This window comes from Petaurus breviceps, unplaced genomic scaffold (assembly GCF_028583685.1).
Source record: "Petaurus breviceps papuanus isolate PSGF00001 unplaced genomic scaffold, PetGlider_PUasm1.0 171, whole genome shotgun sequence".
Lineage (NCBI taxonomy): Eukaryota > Metazoa > Chordata > Mammalia > Diprotodontia > Petauridae > Petaurus > Petaurus breviceps.
Window position 1 is genome coordinate 4,273,643 of NW_027185754.1, and position 11,296 is coordinate 4,284,938.

The window sequence follows — 11,296 nt, forward strand, 5'->3', positions numbered from 1 at the left end:
AGAGCAGAACCAGCAGCAATGGGTAGAAGCTGCAGAGAGATAAATTTAGACTTACTTTAAGGAAACATTTTATAACGAGGTATCCCACAGTACAGTAGACTGCCTAGGGAGGTTGTGGGCTTTCCCTCCCTAGAGGTCTTAAAGCAAAGGTAGAAAGACCTCTTATTGAGCATGTAATATAGGGAATGAGTGGGGTGGCTAGGTGGCACAGTGAAAAGAGCACTGGCCCTGGAATCAGGAGGACCTGAGTTCAAATCCAGCCTCAGACACTTGACACACTTAGTAGCTGTGTGACTCTGGTTAAGTCACTTACCCCCAATTGCCCTCCAAAAAGCAAAATATACATATACATACATATAAATATATATATATATATATATATATGGAATGAGTTTCCCAATGACTGATATCCATTGATTCTAATCCAGTGATACCTATGTGACCTTGCACAAGTAGTTTTCTCTCTCTGGGCCTGTTTCCTCCTCATCTGTAAAATGGAGAGGTCAGACTAGATAACATGTAGGGATCTCTTCCAGCTTTAAATCTGTGATTTTATGATTTGCAGTTTTCATCTCAACAATAACAACCATCCATAGACTTGTTTTTAAATAAAATAATGAAGAAGAATCTTTTAACTTGGTCTTGTGACGGGTGTGGATGTAAATGTACCATTTGGCACTGCCTGTCAGATTGTAGCCATCATGTAGTCAAGGGTTATGTTCTTTATTTATTTTGGCAAATATGCCCCAAGGTCCATGTGTTCTGGGCCCATTCAATAATTCAAGTGAATACCTTAGATGAATATAAAATATCTTTAAGGACAATTCTTATTTTGTAGAGAAAAACCTGTCTCTTGCAGACTATTAAATGTCAAACCCAACAAAGTGACTTTTGGCTAATGGATCTCATTTTCAAGTTTCGTGTCCCTTCCACTTTCAGCTGAAACTTTCTGTGTGTGTTGTCTCTCCCATTAAAAGGAAAGTTTCTTGAGAGCAAGGACTATCTTGCTTTTCTATTTGTATCCCTAGCACTTTGCACATTTTTATTGTTCAGTTGTTTTTCAGTAGTTTGTCTGACTTTTAGTGACCCCATTTGGGATTTTCTTGGCAAAGACAATGGAGTAGTTTGCCATTTCCTTCTCCAGATCATTTTATAGATGCGGAAACTGAGGCACACTGGGTTAAGTGATTTGCCCAAGGTCACACACCTAGTAGGTATGAGGCCACATTTGAACTCACAAAAAGGAGTCTGACTTCATGCCCGACACTCTATTCACTGAGTCACCTAGCTGCCCCAAAGTAGGCACTTAATAAATGCTTTGCAAACAGTAGACTTAACATGTTTTTTTTTTTTTCTTTCATCCATTCATTCAAAGAAGGAAATTTTGGAATCTGACTCTGAAAAGCAACCTTTTAATTCCCCATCCCCCAATTCAAGACTCACAGGCAAAGTAAATTGAAGCAATTTTATGGATGATTTTGGGATGGAAATCTGCCAGGAAGGAGAAAAGAGGTGAGTTTCTGCAGAAGGAATGGCTGAATTATTCAGATTGACTATCTATGCTGACCTAATCATCCAGATAATTTCTCTGCTCTCTGCTTCAGTAGACATAAGAAAGATATGTATGTCTCTTTGGAGTGGCAGTCAAGTTTTCCCAGCTGACTCAAGTCACACCCCTAACTTCCAAGACTGAGCTCTTGACCTGGTACTCTTGAAATCTCAGAAAGTTTGGTTTTGCACACCCTCCAACTGATGGACGGTAGGATCTTGGATTTGGGACTGAAAGGGATCTTAGACGTTGTGTAGTTCAATATACTCAGATTGCAGATGAAGAACTGAGGCCCAGAAAAGTTAAATGTCTGACACAAGGGCATACATGGAGTAATAAGAGGCAGAACTAGGATTTGAACCCCGGTCCTCTGTCCCTAAATCCAGCGTTCTTTCCTGCTCTAAACAACCAGGAAAGTCAGAGGATTGCCTGCCCCAACCAACCTACAGCCTGGAGGACAATTAGAATCTATTGCAATAAAGGGCTTTGAATATAGGTCAATACTCTCTCAGACCTGCAGAGGAAAGGAATCAACTCACAGCGAGGTGTGTGAGACTCTGGAAGGAATGATGTGGGAGACCGGAATCTCCTTCCTCAGAGGTATTTTAAGAAGAGGGCAGCCTGCCATCTCTCTGAGATGACTTGGGGGGGGTGGGGGAGTGGGATTGGGGGAAGGGGATCTGAGATATACAAGCCCAGGGATTGAAAGGATGACCTCTGAAGGTCCCCACCACCCCAGGGAATCTATCTAAAGCTAACTCCAAATGCACACACCCCCGGGTGCAGCTATCCTCGCTACAGCTGAAACCACTCCCAGGTCAAACCACCTCTGTGACTGCCGAGACCTAATTAGGTCACCCAAAGGACATGACAGACAGAATTACTATTACATGTAACACTCTATGACTCCGGTGACCCAGTCCAAAAACAAAAGCCCCAAAAGCATTTATCTACAAGTCGCACCAAGACAGCCATCCATGTTAAAAACGATTAGATTTTTTTCCCAATTAATTTTGAATATGAAAATTACTAACCCATTTTATTTTACATCTCCGAAAGGCAGGACTCCGCTCTCACCCGTTCTGCTGCTGCTGTCTGTCTGTAAAAGCTGCCGCTGGGCTGGTGTTGGCTCTCGGCACTTCCTCGTCTTTGGCTTCAGCTGCAGGACTCCTCCCATTGAAGGAGGGAGTTGCCTGCCCTTAGGGCTGTCAACTCAGGCCTCGACCTCTTTCCCCACCCTTCCCCCTCCGCTCATCCTCTGGGGTTATGTCTCTGGAACTCCCTAGTGCGGGTGAGTCAGAGCTGAAGCTGGAAAGGGGCAGGCAGTAATGCTTCCTTATTAACTCAGCTTTCCTAGGGTTGTCCAGAAGAGAGAGATGCTAATGAGTTCGGTTGCTTGGCTCTGTGAGCTGAGCAGCCAGAGACGGGGGGCTAGGAGCTATGATCCCTGGGGCGCTGGTGACCTTGGACTGTGTCTCAGCTCCTCTAGGTGCCAACTACACATCTAACTGGTGAAAAGTCGGCTTAGGAAACGTGTGAATATCCAGGAAAGGGTGCAGGTAGGAACCATAAAATCATAGGATTTTAGAGTTAAAAGGAACCTTATAGATTATGACCCTCACTTTATAGAGAAAAAAAAAGGTTTAGAAAAGTCAACCCAGACTTGCTCAGACACACAGCTTGTTCAGAATAGAGCTGGAACTACAACCCAGGTATTCTGACTCATAGTCCAGTCTTTATTCTAGTATACAATACTGTCTGACGGCAGGAATTCTCCTAATAGAATACTAGAACTACAGATTCTAGGGGCATATGAAAATATAAATAAAGGTAAGGGAAGAATAGGAGTTCTCAAGCCCCAAATGAGTCCCTGTGATTAGAATCAAATTACAACTCAGTATCTTTAGCCCCAAACCCACCCCATCTGCCTACCTTTCCAATTTTTTAAATAAATGCATTATGTGTTTATTTTTAACATTCTTTTTTGAAAATTTGAGTTCTGATTTCTCTTCCTCCCATCCACCCAGCCCTCACCCTTTGAGAAGGCAAGAAATGTGTTATCAATTATACATGCAAAATCATGCAAAACATATTTCCATATTAGCCATGTTGCAAAAAAAAAAAGACAAGAAAATAAAGTGAAAAAAATCATGCTTCAATCTGCACTCAGATTCCATCAGTTCTCTCTCTGGAGGTGGAAAGAATTTTTCTTTATAAATTCTTTGGAATGGCATTTGAATCATTGCATTGAACAGAATATCCAAGACCCTCACAGTTGATCATCATATAAAGTTGTGGTTATCATGTACAGTGTCCAACTGGTTCTGCTCACCTCACTCTGCTTCAGTTCATATGTCTTCCCAGCCAACTTCTATATTTCTGATGAGAGCATAATCATCCTTCCAGTTACCCATGACCACAATCAAATTTGCAATCAGCTTCTCTCTTCCTTACCTTGTAAATAAAATCAATAGCCAGGTCTTCCGCCATGTCCTCCAGTCATACATCCTCCACCGGAGTTTAAGCCTTTATCACCTCTTTTCTGGACCCCTCATTGTATTAGTTTTCTAAATGTTCTCTTTCTCTGTCTCCAATCTCTCCATCCTCCACATAACTGCTTAATGGATTTTCCTAAAGCAGAGGTCTAACTACCTTATTCTGCTGCTCAAGAAACTCTAGGCACTCCCTATTGTGTCAGAATACAATAAAACTTCTCTGGCATTTTCATTCTTGCTCCAGTCCATCTTTCCAGACATTTCATATTGTTGCCCTTCTTGACATGCAGTGAGCCATATCCTTCAGGGGAATTTCTTAATCCCCACTCACACAGTGGTTAGTATTTCACCTCCCTTTCCAAAATTACTTTGCATGAAGCTTTTATTTACTTATCTGCGAATATGTTGTGGCCCTCAAATGTACTATAAGCTCTTTAAGGACTGGGACTGTTTTCATTTTTGGTTTCACATCCCATTTTCTGTTACAATGCCTGATATGTCTTAGGCATATAATAGGTGCTTGTTGAATGGAATGGGAATGCAAAGCTCTGATAATGAACTCACCCAGGGCAGATGTGAAGGACACTGGATAGGAAACCTCAGAGAAGCTACCTCCTAGCCTTTCATCTGATGGGTTCTAGGCCCAGATTTCTTTCTTGGAAGCAGGAGGACTGGGGTGCCATCATGATAAACCCTGGGAAGTGAGAAGTTCCAAATTGAGAGAAAGAGGGAAAGAGCATTGACTTTGGAGACAGAAGACCTGTGTTCAAATCCTACCACATTTATTACCTATGTAACCTTGGGCAAGTCATAGAATTTCTCCGTTTTCTCATGTAGAAGATGAGGGAATTGTACTAGCTGACCTCTAAGGTCTCTTCCAAGTGAAAATCTACCATGCTAAATTCAGTCTCCATGTTCTAGTAGCTTGTTCTCTGTTTCTAGTCAGCATATTGTAATGGAAACTAGAGAACCTGGTAAGAACCCTGTTTCTGCTTCTTACTACCTATATTACTTTGAACCAAGTCACTAAATCTCCTTGGGTCTCAGTTTCCTTCTCTGTAAAATAAAGAGGGATTAGATTAGATGTTCCCTAAGGTACCTTCCTACTCTAAATTCTATGATCCCTATGACCATGTTTGTCTTGTTCCTGCTGCTTTGCCCTAGATCATATTCCCATCTCCAGTTTCTGGATATCCTTAGGCAGAACCAGTCATGCCCCTCCCAGCTTTGATTGGTGTATATACATGATGCTGGATATATTTCTGATAGGGGAGAACTAGTTAAATTCAATTCACCCATCTCCAGCTGGCAATCTGGGTTTTCACCCCAGTACACACACAGTCTTCAAGTCATAGGAGTCAGTCTGTAGTTCTTTCCTCCTTTAGGACTCAAGCCCTGGACTATAATAGTTCCTCTGCAAGAAGCTTGCAGTCACAGAAGCATAGTCATTTTCCTTTTCTGAGTGTCCACAAATTCACAGTCCAGAGCATTTTCCCATTAAGATAAAGAAACACAAGGCACTGTGCCGGAACACCTTGACATTAGGGTGGCAATGAGGGCCAAGATTTGGCTGTGGAGCTCTTTGATAAATTGAAATGATTGACAGCCTTCTGGAGTAGAACAGGGATATCCACAGTGTGCCTGAGGAAATGTGAGCCTGATAAAATCCCCTATTCCCCACAATGGCAGAGGGATAGGGTCCAATTCAGGGCTCCAATGCTGACCCTGTTAAGCGGTAGAAGTAGCAATAGCATCCATTATTTCTTAGGTAGAGAAGATTTTACAAAAAGCATCTAGCTCAACCCCCTCATTTTACAAAGAAGGAAACTGAACCCAGAAAGGGAAATGACTTGCTCAAGGCCATATGGATAATTGGTTGCAAAGTCAGGATTTAAACCTAGGTGCTCTAACATTAAATCCAGCATTCTTTCCATTGTGTTGTACAGCCTTCTCCTGGTCCCAAGGAGGTCATTTTACAAATGTATGACCACTTAGGTGATTGACAGGAGGTATGATATAAAGACCTCCACTCCCAAAATGTCTGCTCTAATTGTTAGTCTGCTGCCATCAGTCTAAAAATCCCACTGTTAGGGATTTATTCAATTGTCTTAAAAAAATAAAAGTTGGCCTCTTCTATAGTCTTATATTAAAATGCAAATATTCTAGGAGGGTTAATAAGCACTGTAAGACCTTATTAGCAAACACCTTACTGGTTTATTCATTTTTTCCATGGAGAAGAAGTAGGGACAAGAAAGAAAAGAGACCTCTACAGGGGGAAGTGGGTGGATATATATTTTTCCTGCCTCAGAATTTTGCTGAGGGTTAGACTTGTCCCAAGTTATAGTTTATAGGATTACAGAATGTAGAGCTTAAAGAGATATTTAGTTGACCCCTCTCAGTTTTAGATAAGGGAGCTAAGCCCCAAATAGAACTGCTCTTAAGCCCGGATCTACAGACGCTAAATTCAGTGGACATTTTTGGATACAGCTGATATTGAGCAGAGTAGTTATGGTGTCTAACTGCACCAAGAAGGTAGAAACTAAGAGCATGGAGAATTGTATACAGTAGACTTCTTTGGAAGGGGCAAGTTGGTCACTTAAATAAGAGGCAGCAGGAGAGAGGAAGGGGAAGAAATATAATCATTTGTTTGCTTGTCCCAAGAAAAACACTTTATGTAATTATCCAAGCCTAAAGAAGAGTGGGGATATACAAGGACCTTGCTGATTTGCTAGAGATTAATTATGGCCCCCAGCCTTCCAAGTTTCTGATGTCCAAGAAGCATGATAAACAGCTGGGGGAAAGTATTTGTCTTTACAGTTGGCGGCATTTCTTTGCCTCTGGGCTTTCCTCATGAGAGAATAATTATATAGTCTGGTCACATTGTTCCTACACATTTTAATGAACCAGTCAGGGGATGGATTCCCTTTGAAAGAGGTATTGCTCATGTGCATTCTCACACTTCCATGCTCCCAGGACCTGCTCCTTGCTTCTGGTAGGTGAGGCGTGTCTATGAGGGATTGTTCTTGGCATTTGAATACTAAACAAAAAAGAAAGGAGCCTGTGAGTCCAAAGCAGGCTTATGGTTCCAGACAGAATAGATGCTATCCAGGGGAGATTGCAGGATCCTTAAAGGGTGCTTGCTCCCCCAGGAGAAAGACAAGGCCCCCATCCCTTTGGTCATGCCAGAAGAGTAGTCATATTATAGGAAACACAGTGGTAGCTACTCCACTGTCAACCCAAGTTGCAAAAGTGGTGGGTGTTTCCAGAAGAACGGGATGGTATAAATCCAACTGCGGTATTAATATTCAGCTCTATTCTTCAGGGTGTATAAAAGCACGCAGGGACAGCTGTGCATATTTATGCACATCCTTAAGGAGTAGCACAAGGGCACTTATCTCACCTATGTGTGATTTGCTGCCAACTGAAAGAATATTGGAGCCCATGAAAAATTCCAAATAGCAGATATTTTTCTAGGGAAAGAGGACAGGATCCTACGTCAGGAGACCAGGGTTTGAATTTCAGTTCTACTCATTGCCACCTAGGTGACCTTGAGCAGGCAGCTGTGGAACTAGCCCTGGATTTGGGGGTCAAAAGACCTAGCTCTGCTATTTACCAATTGCATGATCTTGGACATGTCACTTGGCTGCTGTGTCTGTTTCCTCATCTGTCAAATGGTGGTAATATCTGCATCACTAGCCTCAAAGGATCATTGTGAAGGTCAAATAAGAAAGAAAATGGGTACAGAGTGTTTTGTAAGTTCAACTATTATGATTATATAACCTTTCTGAACTTCAGGTTCCTTATCTGTAACATGAGTGGGCTGAACTAGATGACCTCTGAGGGCCCTTTCACCTTGAAATCTGTAATACTGTAATAGATCTGAAACAAGCCATCACTTGAGTTCAGTTAGAGTTCTCCAGTTCCCTTCCTACTTGTCACAAAATATAGGAAAGTTATGCTTAAAAAAATTTTATGTGGGGGGTCATAGGTCTCAAGTTGAAAGGGACTTTTAGAGGCTATCTCCTGAGAATGGCTATGTACCCCAGAACACTTTTAAAGACCTTCTCACCTTTTCCTTCTATTTTTTAAGAAATCTCATCAGATCATTAAATCTGACATGAGTTCAAATTGGGCCTCAGACACTTACTAGCTGTGTTACCTTGAACAAATCATATAACCTTTGTCTACTTTAGTTTTCTCATCTATAAAATGGGAATAATAGCACCTACCTCCCAGAGTAGTTGTGAGAGAAAAAATGAGATAATATTTGCAAAGTGCTGAAAGCCCTATGTATCTATATACCTTAAAGTGCTATATAAATATAACTGGGGCTTTGGAGCTTGTCCAGAGGACCTAACAGAAAGGCGCTATGCTTCAGGAAGAAGACAATCTGTGTTTCCCTGCTACGTGAGTGGAAGGAGCTTTTTTCAATTGGCTACCGCAACTTTAAAATTGCCAGACACAGTCTTCCCTCTTTTTTCCTATATCAGTGTCCGAAGAGGATAGAAGGTTCACCCACAGAGTGGGCACCATGAACTTTGCATACCTTAAAGTGTATATGAGAAGAACTGATTAGAGGAGAAGTGCTATCTTCTCTCTTTCTTCCCTTTTAAGTCCCATGGACCCCAAAATAAGCCTGGGGGTTCTGTTCTGTTTGTCCTCAGTTTCAGGTGCAGGAGGTAGGATCCTCACTGGACCTAATAGGGGCCTCAGGACCAGGATTCTATACTGGACAAACTGACAGGAAAGCCAGGAGGGTTGGGCTTATGCCCAGAGGACCTGGGAGTTGAAGTATTCATGAGTTAGCTCATGAATATCAAACTAAACTGTGAACCTAATCCCATTCCCCTCCCCAGAGTAAGTAGTGGTGGTGGTAGGTGGATTATGGGCCACGTGTTGGGGAACATATTTGCATTTTTGTTATACCTCTGAAGCAAATATGCCTTTAAAAGCTAATCAAACTGTTAAGTGGTTAAATAGAACTGGAGTGCAAAGGCATCCCCTAAAATGAGGAGAACACGACTGGTGGCATCTGGAGCCAATGGCAGAGTGTCTAGATACTCTTAAACCCCCTTAAGGGTACCAGAGAACCTTTAGAGAAAGATGAAATGTAACACATGTAGCTCTCAGGCAGGCTAATCACTGTTACATAAATAACATCATCATCATCATCAGCTCCTTGAGTTCATCTCTATGCACATGATTCCTACACATCCAGCCCTGGTTTCTCCTTCCTGAACTCAAGTTCCACATCTTCATCTGCCTTCAGGGCATCTCTGCATCTCCACCTGGATGTCCCATCAACATAGCAAACTCATCATCTCTAAAATTATCTTTCCCCTTAAACTAACCCTTTTTCCTAACTTACCTGTTCCCATCAAAGGCTCTACTATTTATTCTTCTAGTAACCCAGGTTCACAAGCTAGGAGTCCATCCTTGACTCTTCACTTTGTCATTCCCTATATTCATCCATTTGTCAAAACTGGTCCATTTGACCCCCTTAACATTTTTTTACACATGTCCCTTCTTTTTAATCACAACACAACTCTCCTAGTTCAAACCTGCTGTAGAAGGTAGCACTTAAGCTGAGTCTTGAAGAACATCATCATCACCATCATCATCATCATCATCATCATAGCTAAGAATTTATATGGTACTTTAAGGTCTAAAAAGCATTTTTAAAATGTTAACTCATTTTATCGTTACAGCAACTCTGGGATGAAGGTACTATTATTATTCCCACTTTATAGATGAAAAAATTGAGTAAGACAGAGCTTAAGTACCTTGTTCAGGGTCACACAACTGCTAAGTATCTAAGATCACATTTGAACTCAGGTTTTCCTGAATTCTATCCATGTTGTTCAGCATTCTATCCATGGAGCCACCCAGCTGCCATGGGGTGCCCTCCCTACTTAAGGGACTACTCAGTTCTGGGCTCATACTCTTAATAAGGTTTAATCTGGAAGGAGCTTGGCCTCTGAAGAAGAATAAGACAATTTTTCATTGTCTTTGGCTCTTTGTGTCCCCATGTTGTAGCCCCAGGGAAAATTACTTATAGTTTAGGTTTGGCTTAAGTCTAGGACTTCTCCAAAAAGACTAGAAAGAAACAGTGTGCAAAGTACATCAAAGGATAGTTTTTTATTTGTTCCACACAAAAGAAATTCTTACAACACAAAAGACTCATGAGCACTTATTTATAAAAACATAAAACATCTACCAATAACTGATAACTCCTATTACATTTTCCTGAGAGGCTGATACTAAAAACACTAAAATACAAGGCATTTAGAGGGACTGCAGAGAAGCCATTTCATTTCTACCTTTGCTCTGCACTGTCCAAACAAAAGTTCATGTCTTCTGGCAAGTTGGGGCATAGCTTGGTGGTGGTAATCTTTTCTAGTTGTCCAATTCTATTCCACTCTTCAGGACCCCATTTAGGGTTTTCTTGGCAAACATACAGGAACAGTTTACCATTTCCTTCTCCAGCTCATTTTACAGATGAGGTAACTGAGGCAAATAGGATTAAGTGACTTGCCGAGGGTTTACACAACTAGTAAGCATCTGAGGCCAGATTTGAATTTAGGAAGATGAATCTTCCTGACTTCAGATCCAACACTCTATACACTGGATGCTCTATACACCATACTACCTTGCTTCCTCTTTTCTAAAAGGGATGCCAATCTTTTCCAAGAAGGATGTAATTATATAAAACCATCTGTTATCAGTCAGCTCAGACTGAAGTACCTTGGAGCTCCTAACCTCCTGAACTCCCAAGGTTGCCTTTAAAGCTAGAAATGTATATTTTAGGATCGTTGGTTGGTCCCCTATCTTCAGGGAGAGAAACACAAAGAGAAAAGGAAGATGGGGCCCAAGGTCTGGGCTGAGGCTCACCTAAGCACCATATGTGCCTGCCGTAACATGTCTGGGAGAGCCTTCCCCAACCCCAGTGGAAGTCCAAAAGAGAGTCTCTGAAGAGCTCTTACACTCAGCCCAAAGGGAGAGAGGGGAAGACAGAAGGCAGGCACTCCTTTTTAAGGTCTACTGAATGGGCCATTCTTCCTGGATCAGTGATTAATCCTCATTGACACAATAGCTATCAAAAGGTGGGGGTAGACACAAAGGGACCACTTCTTCCTAAAGTCCATGTCTTTCAGCATTAGGCACATATACCTGTTAAGTGCCTATTGGGTCTTATTCTGTGCTCCATGGAGTGGCTTCCTAAGACTCATTCCCTTGAATGCCTTATGAGTTG

The 11,296-nt window shown here is 41.8% G+C and overlaps 1 protein-coding gene across 2 annotated transcripts in view; it reads right to left on the bottom strand.

Moving 5' to 3' along the window:
• The window catches only part of CHD9 (chromodomain helicase DNA binding protein 9), a 254,078-nt gene extending 251,252 nt beyond the window's left edge, over positions 1-2,826 (bottom strand). For both annotated transcript variants that reach the window (XM_069082490.1, XM_069082491.1), the window contains exon 1: positions 2,584-2,826. The gene's annotated coding sequence lies outside the window, so the exon portion shown is untranslated. The remainder of the gene's footprint in view (positions 1-2,583) is intronic.
• Positions 2,827-11,296: the final 8,470 nt, after the last annotated feature.